Raw genomic sequence first — 15,832 nt, forward strand, 5'->3', positions numbered from 1 at the left:
ACATAAAACTGTCTTTATTTGCAGATGCCGTGATACTGTACATAAAGAACTCTAAAGATTCCAAGAAACTACTAGATCTGATTAATGAATTCAGAAAAGTAGCAGGATACAAAATTAATATCCAGAAATCAGTTGCATTTTTATATGATAATAACAAACTAACACCAAAGGAAATTAAACAAACAATCCCATTCACCATTGCTTCAAAAAGAGTAAAATACCTAGGAATAAACCCAACTCAGAATGTAAAAGACCTGTACTCAGAAAATTATAAGACACTGAAGAAATTGAAGAAGATACAAGTGGAAGCACACACTATGTTCCTAGATTGGAAGAGTTAACATCATTAAAGTGTTCATACTACCCAAAGTAATCTATAAATTCAATACAATTTTTGTCAACATTCAAATAACATATTTCACAGAACTAGAACAAATATTTCAAAAATTTATATGGAATCACAAAAGGCCCCATATAGCAACAGCAATCCTGAGGAAGAAGAACAAAGTTGGAGGAATCATGCTACCTAATATCAAATTATACTATAAGGCCATAGTAATCAAACAGCCTGATACTGTCAAAAAAACAGACACATAGATCAATGGAACAGAATAGAGAGCCCAGAAATAAACCCACAACTTTGTAGTCAAATAATATTCAACAGAGGAACCAAGCACATACAATGGGCTAAAGGTAGTATATTCAATAAATGGTGTTGGAAAAATTGGACAAAAAAATGAAACTAGACCACCTTCTTACACCACACACGGGAATAAATTCAGAATGGATCAAAGACTTAAATGTTAGACCAGAAACCATAAAAATCCTAGAAGAAAACATAGGCAGCAATTTTTTTATTGGATATATCTCCCCAGGAAAGGGAGACAAAAGGAAAAATAAACAAATGGACTATATCAAACTAAAAGTTTTCACATAGCTAAGGAAATAATCAAACAAATAAAAAGATAACCCACGAAATGGGAGAACATATTTGCTGACATATCTGATAAGGGCTTAATATCTAAAATTTATAAAGTAATGTACTTACAAAACTCAACACCAAAAAACAAACAACACAACGCGCTGCCTTTGAGCCACCGCTGCGCCGGTGCGTGGCGCCGGGGGTCAGGCTGCAACGCCAGAGCATGGGCTTGCTCATAACTGGGGCCGACTGCTCTACGCTGGCGGCCTTTTTAACCGCAAGCGACACGGCGGAAAAAAAAAAAGGAAAAAAGGAAAAAAGAAAAAAAAAAAAAAAAAAAAACACAATTAAAAAATGGGCAAAGGACCTGAATAGACATTTCTCCAAAGAGGACATACAAATGGCCAGTAGACATATGAAGAGATGTTCAACATCATTAATCATCAGAGAAATGCAAATTAAAACCACAAAGAGATACCATCTCATACCTGTCAGAATGACTATATCAATAAATCAACAAATAAAAAGCGCTAGTGAAGATGGTTGCACTGTTGGTGGGAATGCAGACTGGTGCAGCCACTGTGAAAAGCAGTATGGAAGTACCTCAAAAAATTAAAAATTGATCTTCTCTTCATCCCAGAGATTCCACTTCTGGGAATATATCTGAAGGAACCCCAAACACTTATTCAAAAGAACAAAAGCACCCTATGTTTATTGCAGTATTATTTACAAAAGCCAAGATATGGAAACAGCCCAAGTGTCCATCAGTATATGAGCAGATAAACCACAATGGGACATTTATACATTGGAATTGTACTTGGTCATAAAAAAGAAAATCTTACCCTTTGCAACAGTATGGATGGATCTGGAGAACATTGTGCTAAGTGAAATAAGCCAGTCAGAGAAAGACAAATACCATATGATTTCAGTCATATGTGGAATCTAATGAACAAACTGAACTAACATGCAAAACAGAGCTAGACTCATAAATGGAGAGCAGATGACAGCTAGTATGGGGAGGAGGAGAGGTTAGATGGTGGAGGGATTGCGCAAAAAGGAAAAAGGACTCATTGACATAGACAAGTGTTCTGATTGCTGGGCATGGGGGCATAGGAAACTAAGAGGTAATAAAATTTTAAAACATTAAGCATAGCTTGTAAATTGTTGGGTTAAATTTTTCAATGGTTGAGAATAGGTAGCCAATTAAAGATTGCAATGTAGATCTATGAATAGTCAAGAAGCTTGATGAAAGGTAGCACAAATTGATGGAGAAAGAGTTGGATGATGAATAAAATGCCCCATTTCTACCAAACATAGTACCATCTCTCTTTCTAATTAGCTTTGTGTTGAGGCAAGTTATTTAATTTAGGGAATATCCAGTATTTCACTTGTAAAATGAGAATCAATGCCTGCCTAACTTCTCTTACATTTTTATGATGATACTCAAGAGACGCAGATTGTGCAATAACACTTTGGAAGTTATCAAGTAATATCACATGTCTTTGATTCTATATCATATATCATTGACTTATTGTTTGATATTTGAAATGAGACTGCATCTTACAGTCACTGTGTGGTGTCATTTGTCAGTGCATTTATTTCAAAACATGCCCAACAGAAGTAAGCAGAGTAGTGGAACACTCTAAGAAATGCCACATCTCAATAAATACATACACATGTACATACATAAATAACTTAAAAAATGTTGCTTAATGGCACAAAAAATTAAACTGCATTTTAGAAAAACACAACATGAACATTGATGACTGATGAAAAAGTGATTATTGGGAGACTCAATTTGAAAACATTTTAGGAAGATCTTAAAGAATGTATTTTACTTATATTTTGTTTTATCTATGCATAAGTGATAAAAGATTTAAAAAGTCTGTGTGTAATTAAGCATTAAAGGGTTCTTTTAATAAATATAAGATTAAAATTATATGTGATAAGACACCATTGTGTCATTTTTTTATTGCATTCTTTTTTCTTAATAGTACATGGGACAATTGATGGTGTACCGGAAAAAAATTAGTGCATAAATATACAATGAAGTCACATTATAAGTGAGTTAGAAAAAGGGCATATATTGGTATCAAAAGTAAAGTTAGTACATTGTATAACTTTAAGGATGGCCTTGGTACCAAAGAAGAGATCATGGAAATGATAACAATCACTTCTACAAAGGGACCTGAAAATTTTTAATGTACAAGCAAGCCATCTGACTATTAGAAAAATAAATTTTACCCTATGGGAATAATCTGAATCTGCTTCCAATTAATAAAACACCATTCTAACCCTAAATATTGACACATTGATAATCAATGAAGCCTCCTAGAAAGATATTAACACCTGCAAAATATGATTCAATAACAGAATGTTATAGTAAGCTTTATAAAAGTTAACCATTAATGACCATAAAGGGAAAATGTTGATAAATTCTTCACTCATTATCTACTTCAATAAACCCTTCCTCATGGGAAGATGCCTTTACCCACAAAATATGAACCAATGCCTTGTTTCTCTATAACACCCATCTTAACCATATCTTTATTAAAGAACATATTAAGCTTAATATTAGTTATTTCCCACTATGGGTGTCACAAAACAAGTAATCATGGTTTGTTTATTTGGTATCAAGAGAACTTGATATAGTGTACTGCAATGTACTTAGTAGACAATAAATAATTGATGAAAGAATGAATATGTTTAATCTATTTTGTATATAAGAATCACAAACATTAATTTGTAGGCATACTGTGTGTAAATAAGGTTAATGATACTGTTACAAAATTATAAGTCTTAATTCATGTGGTACAAAAGAATGGTTGTACTGGAAATATTAGTTTATTGACCTATTGCACCCATCTTACCCTTCCAGTTTAACAGCCCTATCACAGGCTTGGGAATATCAATTTCTTGAACTAAATGAACTCTCCCCCACCTCCATTTACAGCTATGGCTGATTAGACCAACAGTGGATACTTGCCCATAAAATAAATAGTCCATTAACTGGTCAACAGTCAATCAAATTTTCTCTTTGGAGAACTAGACCCATAGACAGTCTGAACAAGTGGAGAATGAAGGCACATTATTTATGGAACACCAGGAAGGAGGACTGCTATGGTCTCTTGAAGACTAATGGGAGAGCATTTTCTTAGCTTCCATGTGTTTTATACCTTAGAAGTTCCTTTTTTTCTCAAATTAATTGGGACAGGTCTCTCTTGATATCATAGATGCTCTCTCCAAGAGTAAGTGTATTTTCTGTATCCCATCACAATCAAGATACAATGTACTTGTTAATGCTGGTTGAGCTAGAATACAATAAAATATGGTTAATGCAAAATGTACCCAAAGTTAATAATCCTTGGATAAATTGTTTTTCATTTTACTATCTGAAATACTTATGTGCTTTAGAAACTTTGAGTCTTGCTCTCTACTGAAAATAACCTTTTTTACCACTGTGGCAAATATGGCAGGATGACATATTAAATACCATTTTTAAGCTCTTTCTTTTCTTTTTCTTTTTTCATCCTCATCTGGGGACACTTTGGTTTTTTTTTTTTTTTTTTCATTGCTTTTTTAGAGAGAAAGGATAAGAGAGAGGAAGGGAGAGAAAGAAATATTGATGCGAGAGAGAAGCATCAACTGGTTGCCTCCTTCATGCATCCAAACCAGGGACTGAACTTACAACTTAGGCATTTGCCCTAAGAAGGAATCAAACCCACAACTCTTTGTTTATGGGACAATGCCCTGACCTCTGAGACACACCAGCAAGGACTAAACTCTTTCTAACATGCTTGTCTGGCTACTAGAGACTAGGAAGCTGAATGTTACACATGTTTCTCAGGCTCTGAGAAGCTGGTTACACATGAGATTTGGTTTCTGTCAACCAAATGCATCTACTTAAGACAAGGAAGGTGGATATGAACACAGTGAGGCTGAATCTACAGGGTTGTTTTGGCCAGTAAGGTGGTTGAACTTTTATGTTCTTCTTTCGAGGGAGACTTCAAAAAACAGAATTATCTTCCAGAATGTGAGCCCCTTGTACTACAGGCTTCCCCCACTAGATGAGTGTTCTAGGAACCCATCTGTATCAGTGTACCAGGCGGCATTGTGAGAGGTTGCATTAGGCTTCCGTGAATATTTTTTGAAGACCCTTTCAATGCATTTGCCCTTTAATAATGAGTCACTTATGAGTGCACCTGCGCACACCATACTGAGTGTTCAGTAGGTTTTGACCAAAAACGGCATGGCCCCTGTGCCCCACCATTCTTATTCACCCAATCTTACCCCAAGCAACTTTTTTGTTTGTTTGTTTCCCCAGATGAAAAAAGTCTTCAAAGGGAAATGTTTGCAATTGTGGAAGAGGGGAAACAACTGGCAGAAGCACTAAAAGGCATCAAAATCAACGAGTTCAAAATGTGTTCTGAGCAGTGGGAAAAAAGTCTTGATAGGTGTATTGCATCAAATGGGAAGTACTTTAAAGGTGACTGAAGTTTAAACGTGTAAGAATAAAGGCACATTTTTTAAATAAATAAATTTCAGTTTTTTGTGTTCCCCCCTCATAGAGTTATAATGGAGGTTTTAGTACTTAGTCTGTTTCTTCCTTAGTTCCAAGTGGCAGATAGTGGGTGGAGTTTCCACTTTGCCATCCTATTGTTTAGCTTGAGATTTCTCCTGTGCATTATCCAAGCCTGGTTCCTGGGACCTAGCAAAAGTTTTGTAAATTATCTACTACATTATAACAAACAGCATTCTGTTCCAACTAGCAAGAATTAATTTTGTTTTCTGAAGCAAAGAACAATGGCCTATATAGTAATTCTTACCAGAAATGAGATGCTGCGAAGTACAAATAACATGATTTAGTAGAAGCAGTTGGGTAGTGAGTGGAGAGGGTCTACTTTTAATGTGGTAGCCAAATAATTATTTAACCTTTCACTAGCTTACCTTAAAAAGCAGGCTATTTGCTCACTGAGGCTATACTGTTAAAAGAAATAGTAAAATAGATTCATAGCACCGCTGTTTCTAGCAAAATCTTATGAATTAGATGAACTCAGACTAGAACCAAACTTTGTGGAAGCAGAGGTGGAAGGAAGCAAAGATTTACTAAGGAAGGCATTTTCCGCCTACGCCTGCTAATAACTCTGATGCAGAGTCCAGTAATTTGGGGGTTTGTAGTGTTGAAAAAGTCATCCACTTCTGAACCTAAACTTAAAGAAGTTTTAAGCTGTGGCCATGAAACAACAGTCTTAGAAGGAAGAAAGATTCTTGCTTTGTCATAAAGCAGCAGTGATAGATATTGTGAGCAAGAGGGGGTGAATTATTTTTGCTTCCCCATCTAAGCCTATTTTTATCCTCATCCCAACATGCTTATTGATTTTAAGGTGGGGAGGGAGAGACTTTGATGTAAGAAACATCAATTGGTTGTCTCGTGCCGCAACTGGGAACCGAACCTGCAACCTAGGCATGTGCCCTGACTGGGAATCAAACTAGTATATTTTTGGTTTACAGGAGAACACCCAACCAACTGAACCATACCATCCAGGGCCCATCTAAACCTTTTATTTTAAATGGTCTCAAGGTAGCCAACATTAATTTTAGGGCCAGAAGGATAGGTAGAGCACAGAGCCCAGTAAGTAAAAGATGAGACTCTTCAGCCTCAAAAACTATACATGGGCAAGACTTTTGGCTATAGTAGTTTGTACATAAATTAGAATGGAAACAAAATCTGCTAAATGTTTGAAGAAATGATTTTCTCAAAAACCCAAACTTGGTCTTTAATAGTCTGTAATCATTAAAACTCTAAAACAACCCACATGCCCTAACATTTCAAAATCCATGAGGTCTCCAGGAAGAGCATCCTCCCCTCTGTCCACCTCAGATATATTTGTTGAGGAAAATTGACAACAATAAACTTCCCAGGGTCACACCCAGAAGCAACAGAGAACAAAACATGAGAAAAAACAGTTAAGAGAAAGAACCAGGAGCTGTCAGTTTGGCCAACCAGGGAACTTCCTGCAGTGCTAAGGAAGGGAGTCCTGGCTATTACTGCTCAGTGGGTTTTGATAATTATTATGGTATAGTGACTAATGTGTGCTTTTCATTTTCCTTTTTCTACATGGACAGGCTTATTGTAATGATCCATTCCTTCTCCATCACTGAGAACTTGAGTGTGCTGTTTGGTGAAAATGTGTCTGTAGTTTCTTGGTTGCCAGTCTACAAGTTGCCCCTTCTGGGCTTCTTGGAGAGAGTTTCATATGACCCTGAAATCTTAGGCAGTAGAGTTGATGCAGTAACAGAAAGAGACATAGGTCTCGACCCCATGAAGAAGCAGTAAGATTGTTCTGTGTATAAAAACAAAAATGTATGTTGGTTTGGAAAACCAAGAGGCAAACCATGACAGAAAACGCGAATAGCTTACTGTGGTGGTTTTTAAATATGTCCACGAATTATTTGATACCCTTCCTTTTGAGATAATGTTTTCCCTAAGAGTGGAATTAACTTAGTGACTCACTTCTGATTAACAGAAAAAGCAGAAGTAACTTGTGTGAATTAGGAGACCAGTTTATGAAGGACAGTGTCATTTCATTGTTTTCTCTTGGATGCTCATTCTGGGGGGAGTTAGTGGCCACATCATCAGGATACTCAAGCAGCTTGTGGGGAGGCTCATATGGCAAGGACCTGAGGCCACCTGCCAACAGCCATGTGAGGAACTGTGGCCCCTTGCCAACAGCCTTGTGAGGAAGCCTTCTTGAAATTGGATCCTCCAGCTCCAGACAAGCCTTTGGGTGACTGTGGACCCTGCCAATATCCTGACTGCAACAAAAACAATCCAGCTAAGCTGTTCCTGAATTGTTTACCTATCAGATGGTATGAGATAATAGTGTTTCTTATTTTAAGCTACTAATTTTGTGGTGTTTTGTTATGCAGCATGAGATAACTAATATACTCACTCAATATCAAGTCTCACCTTCTTCTTTAAAATCAAATTTTTTATTTCATTTGAGTATTGTTCCTCTGGACATATCCAGTGGGATGTTAGCAGGAGTTGTTGGATGGTTATTTAAGGGAAAACTCCTTAAAAAGGTAATAGGCCACCCACATTCTTCCTGCCTGGGATGCAGACCTGATGACTGGAATTCTTTTAGCCAACTAACTCCATGAGGTAGTCTTGAGGATAGAAGCCCAGAGGTAACAATGACAGAATAGAGGCAATCTGGAAATGATGACGGTATCATCAGACTAGCCCCACAGATACATTTGTGGACTATTTTTGTATTGGAAAATAATTAACTTCTATCTTGGTTAAGTCATTATTTGTTCTTATATCTTTCTAGCAGCCAAATGTAGTTATTAGCTGATGGAATCTAAAATTCAATTTCTCAGAAATATGGCTTTTAGAAAATATAATACATTTGAATTACCTAACAGGAGTAATAATTTAGTTTAGTAGGAAGTTACTACTATAAATCACTAAGTTATGTATCTAGTATAAGCCAGCTTTATGGAACATGAGTGGTATATACTGTTCATCCAGGATTCTTTTCCTAGGTCACCTCTGGAATTTCATATTAGCATTGGTGCAAGACCACACACACACATGCTTAGTATGATGCACATTAAATTACTGACACTTGGACTGTGCTGATGAAACTTTCTTTCACTCTTACTGTACTGTGTCATTTAAAAATCATAAAGCAGCTAAAGTTAATTTGTAACATGTAGTTTTCTAGTTTTATAGATATATATATTATTTTGCTGATTTTTGGCAGAGCATATCAAATAAAAATAATTCTGAATTGTAGCATCTTTAAAACATTTACCAGCTTTATTTTCTGATGCATGTCCATGTTTGGGGTATTTTTTTTTTCAAAATAAGAAGATAGAGAAGTTCTTTAGCGTTTATTTAAAAAATATATATATATATATATAACAGCTTTATTTAGATATAATTTACATTACCATACAACTCACTCATTTAAAGTGTACAATTCAATGGTTTTTAGTATATCCACAGGGGCATGCAATCACCACTATCAATTTTAGAACATTTTTATTATTCAAAAAAAATTCTATACCCACGACTCCTTATTTCTTTCCAAACCCCTGTCTCTATAGGCTTGCATATTTTAAACATTTCATGTAAATGGAATCATACAATATGTGGTCTTGTGACAGAACTCTTTTATTTAGCATAATCTTTTCAAGTTCTTTCATGTTGTAGCATGCATCAGCAGTTCATTTCCTTTTTATTGCTGAGTAGTATGTCATTGTAAGGATATACCACATTTTGTTTATCCATTCTTCACTTGATGGATATTTGCTTTGTTACCATTTATTAATGTTATGAAGAGTACTAGTAGAACATTAATGTGCTTTTGTGTGGACATAAAGTTTTCATTTCCTTAGTGTATATACTTAGGAGTGGATTGCTGGATCATATGATAACTCTATGTTTAAACTTTTGAGGAACTGCCAGATTTTCTTCCATAGTGGCTGTAACATTTAAAATTTTTCACCAGCTATGTATGAGGGCTCCAACTATTCTACAACCTCTTCAATACTTGTTGTTGTCTTTTATTATTATTATTGTTCTAGACATTCCTAGTGAGTATGAAGTGGTTTCCCATTGTGGTTTTGATTTGTAGTTCTTTGGTAGTTGAAAATGTGGAGCATCTCACCCTGTGTTTAATGTATACCCGTGCAGAAATGTCTATTCAGGTCCTTTGCTCATTTTAAAAATTGGGTATTAGTCTTCTGGTTATTGTGCTGTAAGAGTTATTTATATAATATATTTATTAATTTATTTTTTTAACAAGGTTACTTTATTATTTTATTTTATTTTATTTATCTGTTTTTAGAGAGGGGAAAGGAGAAAGAGAGGGAAAGAAACATTGATGTGCGGTTGCTTCAGACCGTCCCCCAACTGGGGACCTGGTGTGCAACCTAGTCATGTGACCTGACTGGGAATCAAACCAGCAACACTTGGTTCACAGGCCGATGCTCAATCCACTGAGCCACAGCAGTCAGGGCTATATATTCTTTATGCAAGTCTTTTAACAGATATATGTTTTGCAATTTTTTTCTCCCAGTCTGTGGATTGCCTTTCATTTTCTTGGTAGTGTCCATTAAAGCACAAAAGATTTTAATTCCAATATACCTATTTTTCTTTTTGTCACTTGTGCTTTTGGCATCATATCTAAGAAGGTTTTGCCTAACCAAGATCATAAACATGTGTTGCTATATTTTCTTCTAAGAGTTTTATAATTTACTTTTTACAGTTAGGCCTAAAATCCATTTTGAGTTCATTTTTGTGTATAGTGTAAAGAAGGGGTCAAATTTCATTCTCTTCCATGTGTATATCCAGTTGTTCCAGTATCATTTATTAAAGAGGCTATTTATTCCCCACTGAATTGTGTGAAATCCTAGGAGTGTTTTTCTGTGTGTGTATGTCTGTATGTACTGGAGGGTAAAGGTAATTTTAGTTTGACTTTATGAAAATGTAAACTATATAGGAATTTTATGTTACTTAAACTAAGTAAATGTAAAACAGATATGCCTGAATCTATGTCTATTTCCTTTGAGGGTCAAAATATTGCGGAAAATGTAAATAAATATCTTCCCTACAGATCTCTGAATAATTTAGGAAAACAGATATTTGCTTTAGCTGAAAGTTATCTGAATAAAATCTCTAAAAGCTAATAGGAGAATGTTTTACTCAATTGATTTATATACAGATGTATGTTTATAAAATCCCCAAAAGAAAATGTGTATTCATTTATGACAGGGTTGCTTAATGAAATCTGCATAACCAATTTCTACATAAAGAGATAGTATTACATGTAATGTTACTTTCAATCATTTAGACATATTAAACTGACATGACACATCACCAAAACTGACAGGTTTTCTTGACCTTCATTGGGATTTCTCAAGTATACTAGACACCATCTTGTTTGGGGAATGAGAAGACAATGTCCACATTTGCATTTCCTTGAAGTATATGTCTTTTCATTGCACACTTTCAGCTGCTTTCTGTTGCTTACTGCTGTTTAGCTATACTATGTTATAAAGACTACTTTGTTTTCAGACACTGTTTTAAGATCCAGTTTTCAGGATTCATTTTAATGTAGAAACTGAGTGCTCTGGTTTTGCCAGTTCTTGGCACTCAAGCCCCTCTGGAAGTAAAAGCTCCAATCTCATTAGGGAAAACTGCATAGTAACCTGCAGACAGGGTGTCCAAATATCTTTATTTTAACTCTTTAAACTGTTTTCAGTCCTCAAGGCACTGCAGCACATCCTAATTGCTGCAGCTTCAGGCAGGAGACTGCCTCGAACAAAGCCTGTAGTGGATTCTATAGTCCGCAAGTAACTTGGCATGGAAGAATTAAAGAACAAAGCCCTGGGCTTCTATTGCCAGGAAGATAACTTGACAGGAGCTAGCATAGTGGTAGTTCTGTGTTCCAGGGAACACTTTATAAAAAAGTACATTCAACCCCAAACATAGAGTGTTTTATTTCTGCTATAAAGCCAGTTTACATTTATAGTCCACTACCAGAGTTAATAGAGACAGGAGTAAATTGTACCTACAGTATGGTTAATGAATACACAATACATAAAATGAAAACTATGCTGATTCTCTAATTGGCATAAAAGTCTAGGCACAAAAAAAGTGGTTTTTATAACATAATATAGCTAAGCACCAGTAACCAACAAATAAAATTTTAGGTTTTACAAGATTTAGATTTTCATTTTTAAAACATTCCTTTTAACTGTACTGTTAAAGATTTCATCTATTCTCTAGAGCTGTGCTGTCCAATACTGCAGCTCTGAGCCACATACAACCATTGAATGTGACTAGTCCAAATAGAGATGTGTCATAAGTGTAAAAGCCACACTGGAGTTGGAATACTTATTGCAAATAAAAGAACATAAAATAGCTAATGAATAATTGTTTATGTTGTGAACACATTGAAACTTTTGATGTATTGGGTTAAATAAAATCTGTTGTTGAAATTAATTTTATCTGTTTCTTTGTATTTTTAAATGCAACTACTAGAAAATTTAAAAGTACATATGTAGGTTACATTTGTGGTTTGCTTTATATTTTTATTTTTCTGGAGGCTAAAAGACCATATCAGAGTAACTACACTGGAGTTTGACATGTATATATTTTTGTCAGTTGTCTTAGTTCATTAGTCACTAGTTCAAAGTGTGGGTTCAATACTTTGCAATGAACATTTTTGCTTACATCACCCCTCTATAGTGTTAAGGTCTTTTTCTTCCCCTGAGAACGCTTTTCACACTTTGCCTACTGGGCAAATTCTTCTTACTTTTTAATGGTTAGTTGAAGCATTATTTTTCCTGCAAATTTTTCTCTAAACTTCCTCATTCTACATGTGTACCCCAAGTAGAAATAAATACTCTGTCCTCTGGGATATGACAGTACTTTGCCCAGTGTCTACTGAATGCCTACTGTTTGCTGAGCACAGGGATAGGTGGTGGAGGTATCCAAATGTGAACAACACGGATGTGAACCCTGTGTCTGTAGTGCTTGCCTGTAGAGTGAAGTACAGACAAGTTAACACCAGGCACAAAATGATGTGGAAAGTACTGTAATAGGATAGATTCAGGGAGCATATCATAGACTTACCTCTCCCAGACTACTTCTTTGTGTTGGATAAACATATTGAGCCTGCACTGTAAGTATATGATACCATAGGAGCACTGGTTTATAAAAATACTTCTGTTTCAAAGTATATATACTGAAGGGCATCTTTTTCACATCACAATTGGTTAGAATGAGAATTGTCTTCAAAATACAAATTACTGGGAGAGGATTAAGAAGTACAAATTGGCAGTTACAAAATAGTCACAGGGATGTAAAGTAGAGCATAGGGAATATAGTCAATAATATTGTAATAACTGTATATGGTGTCAGGAGGGTACTAGACTTATCCAGGGGATCACTTCATTAGGTTATATAAATGGCTAACCATTATGCTGTACAAGTAAAACAAATATAATATTAAATACCAACTGTAATTGAAATAAAATGAAAAATTAAAAAATATAAATTACTGAATAAGCAATCTTATATTATATATATACCCCAGTATTCTTGCAATAACTCTCCTAGCCAAGGAATTTAGGTACTGAATTTTTAAAAACAAAGAACAACAACAAAATGGCTCCAATTAGCATGCTTAAATAAAAATGAATTCCGCAAAAGGTGTATACCTTCCTTAACATTAACGCACTATCAGAAAAAGTTTAGGATTTCAATGATTGGATTTCTGTGGGGTTGGAAGATAGACTGATAATAAGAGGTGAGTAACTTTGTTAAGTCATCTGACATATGTCAGTGGACTTCTTGTTGGGTTAATTGTATAATCTCAATTATTAGGAAGTTGTTTATCCGTCAACCTCAATGGTCCAAAGCCCAGTTAAGAGGAAAAAAGAAAGCTTTTCAAAGCAACATTTGAGCAGTCCAAATATTTGTCCCAAAGTCTATGCACTAAGGTTCGTAAATAGGACTTACTTCTTGGTGAACACAAGTCCTTTACACAGACCTACTTAGTTTAACTTTAGATTGTACTGTGACAAGTGGGGCTATCTGCATCCCCAGTCTGCACCAGACTAGAAGCTGCCAATCAGAAGAGGAGGATATTAGGCAGGCATGCTGGCAACAGAGAAAGGACAGCAGATTGTTGTTAGTTTAGTGAAGAGGGAAACTACAAAAGGCAGAGATAACCAGTAGGTCAGCTTACATAGGCACTGGAACATCCCTAACACCTACTAGGAGCTTATATAGAATGGGGACTTGATATATTTGTAGAAGCCACTATAGCCTACTCTAATAAATACTCTCAGTAAAATTAACCCTAAAATTTCAATAAAAAACCAAATTAAGTCCAATAAACGGCTTAAGAAAATATTTATAATAATTTCAGAATATCTTTGTATAATTCATAAAGTTGTTTTGTTTTTTTTTAAATAAGTGTGACTCCTTAAAGGGCCAAGCTCTAATTATACTGATCATCACATAATTGGGACAGTTTACTTTGAATCAATCCTGGAAAAAATAATGCATCATACAACAGCAGACTTTATTATGTTTTTTTGAGCAGAGTTCAAACTGTGGTATATGAGAATAATGAGCTATCATTTGAGGTTTAAATTATACAGATTTATACGGATTGCACAGTTGAATCACTAGGGTGATGTAAAATAATTGTTCTGAAATGCACTGTTACTGTTAAGCAAAATACTCCCACTAATGTGCCCAGTACTGTGCTAGGTACTGGATTTATTAGTATTAACTTTAAAAATTGCTTTCACTTTTAAGATTGTAAAGATACTCCAAAACTCTCATTCATATTTTTAAAGGTTAAATGAAATTCTAAATGCACAACATAGCCATTATATAACAGGCATAGAATATCTTTGTATAACAGTTAACAGTACTGTTTTATGACTTGGATTGTTTTTTAAAAGTACACTAGCAACTCTATTTTCAAAAGCTATATTATTCTAAAGGATATGAAAACTTACATGTAAGACTGGAGTGCCTCATCCGCTAATGTGTTTTGTGTAATATGTGTTTTAATACAGGTATGCCATTTCAGAGTTTAAGGTGAGGCTAAACTGACTTTGGCTTTTTTTTTTTTTTTTTTTTTTTTTAAATCAAGCACAAATTCAGCAACAGCACTAATTTCCTCTGGTAATTTTTTTTTTTTCTTGGCGAGTTACTAAATGCTAGACGCCAGAGTCGAAAAGAAACGTGACATCAGGAAAGGTGTTGAGGGGTGTTAATAGATCTAGGTAGATATTGGGGAGCATTGAGGATAAGATTTTGTAACAGCAAATACAAGACGGGGGAAATCATGCCGCCGTATGACTCTCTCCTCCCTCAACTTTCTCTCTTTACCAATCCATATCCCCCCAAATTAGAGGCGGGTTCAGCGAGATTCGGCTGCAGGAAACACAGAGGCTCTATAGCGCTGCCGCCCGGGCCTCGTGATGTAATAGCTATTTCTTCTTTCGAGACTGAACCGAGGCGAGCAGCCGAAGAAGCGGCAGCCCTGTTCCTTTTGCCGCGTCTTGTGGGGTCAAATTCTTCCCCGGGATGAGTCGATTCTCTGACAGACTCCGAAGGAGACTTCGCAGTGACAAAGCAGCTGAAGATACACCCTGCTCCTGGGTCCTACATCCGTCCAAGGAGCTGAACGGGGCACTGCTCAGGTCTCCCGCCCAATTTGTTTCTTGGAGTCACTCCACGTTTATTCCTGGGTGCCTACTACGTGCTGGGCATGGGGTCAAAGTGACGAGTTAGTGCCCGTCTTCCCCAGCCCCCAAGATTAAAGCAGGACACGCAGGTGGAAGTTAGGGGTGAGGGAGCCCAGAGAACGCTGTTGTGGGGTGAGATCGGAGGAGGGGACGCCAGTACTCAGGCGGGGATCCTGGGCGTCCTGACTCCCAGGCTGTGCTCTGAAAGCGAGCCTTTGGCCTGTGTAACCAGAACGACGCCCCAGGCCCCAGGGAGGAGCTGTCCAGGCGCCTTCAGCAGTCGGGGGGCGGCTGGACAGAGCCGGGAGCCAAGGGGGACAGCTCGGGCACTCGGAGCACCCACCCTTCCACCCTTGGCCGAGGCGTTCCTCCCGCTGCCTCGGGGCCCTGCAGCCCCGCCCGGCCATCTGGAGGGCGGGCAAGGGGAAAACCAACACACAGAGGGGTGTCCTCGGCTCCCTCGAGCTGCCCGGACCCGAGTGGCTTCCTCCTGCCCTGGTGACAATGGGAGGGAGGGGGAAAAAAGGGTTAAGAAACTTGGCAGAATTGCTGAATGGCGTGGAGAGGCGAGGGGGAGGGACTGGGCCGCAGCGGACTCTGCCGGCGGGCGGCGAGCGAGGC

General features: G+C 36.8%; 1 non-coding gene across 1 annotated transcript; it reads left to right on the forward strand.

Moving 5' to 3' along the window:
* Positions 1 to 1,080: 1,080 nt before the first annotated feature.
* On the forward strand, positions 1,081 to 1,212 carry LOC150021243 (small nucleolar RNA SNORA76). Its single transcript, XR_016513729.1, has one exon. It is a non-coding gene; the product is annotated as a small nucleolar RNA SNORA76 (small nucleolar RNA).
* Positions 1,213 to 15,832: the final 14,620 nt, after the last annotated feature.

This window comes from Furipterus horrens, unplaced genomic scaffold, assembly GCF_987537825.1.
Source record: "Furipterus horrens unplaced genomic scaffold, mFurHor1.1.pri manual_scaffold_1, whole genome shotgun sequence".
In the NCBI taxonomy this organism is placed as follows: Eukaryota; Metazoa; Chordata; class Mammalia; order Chiroptera; family Furipteridae; genus Furipterus; species Furipterus horrens.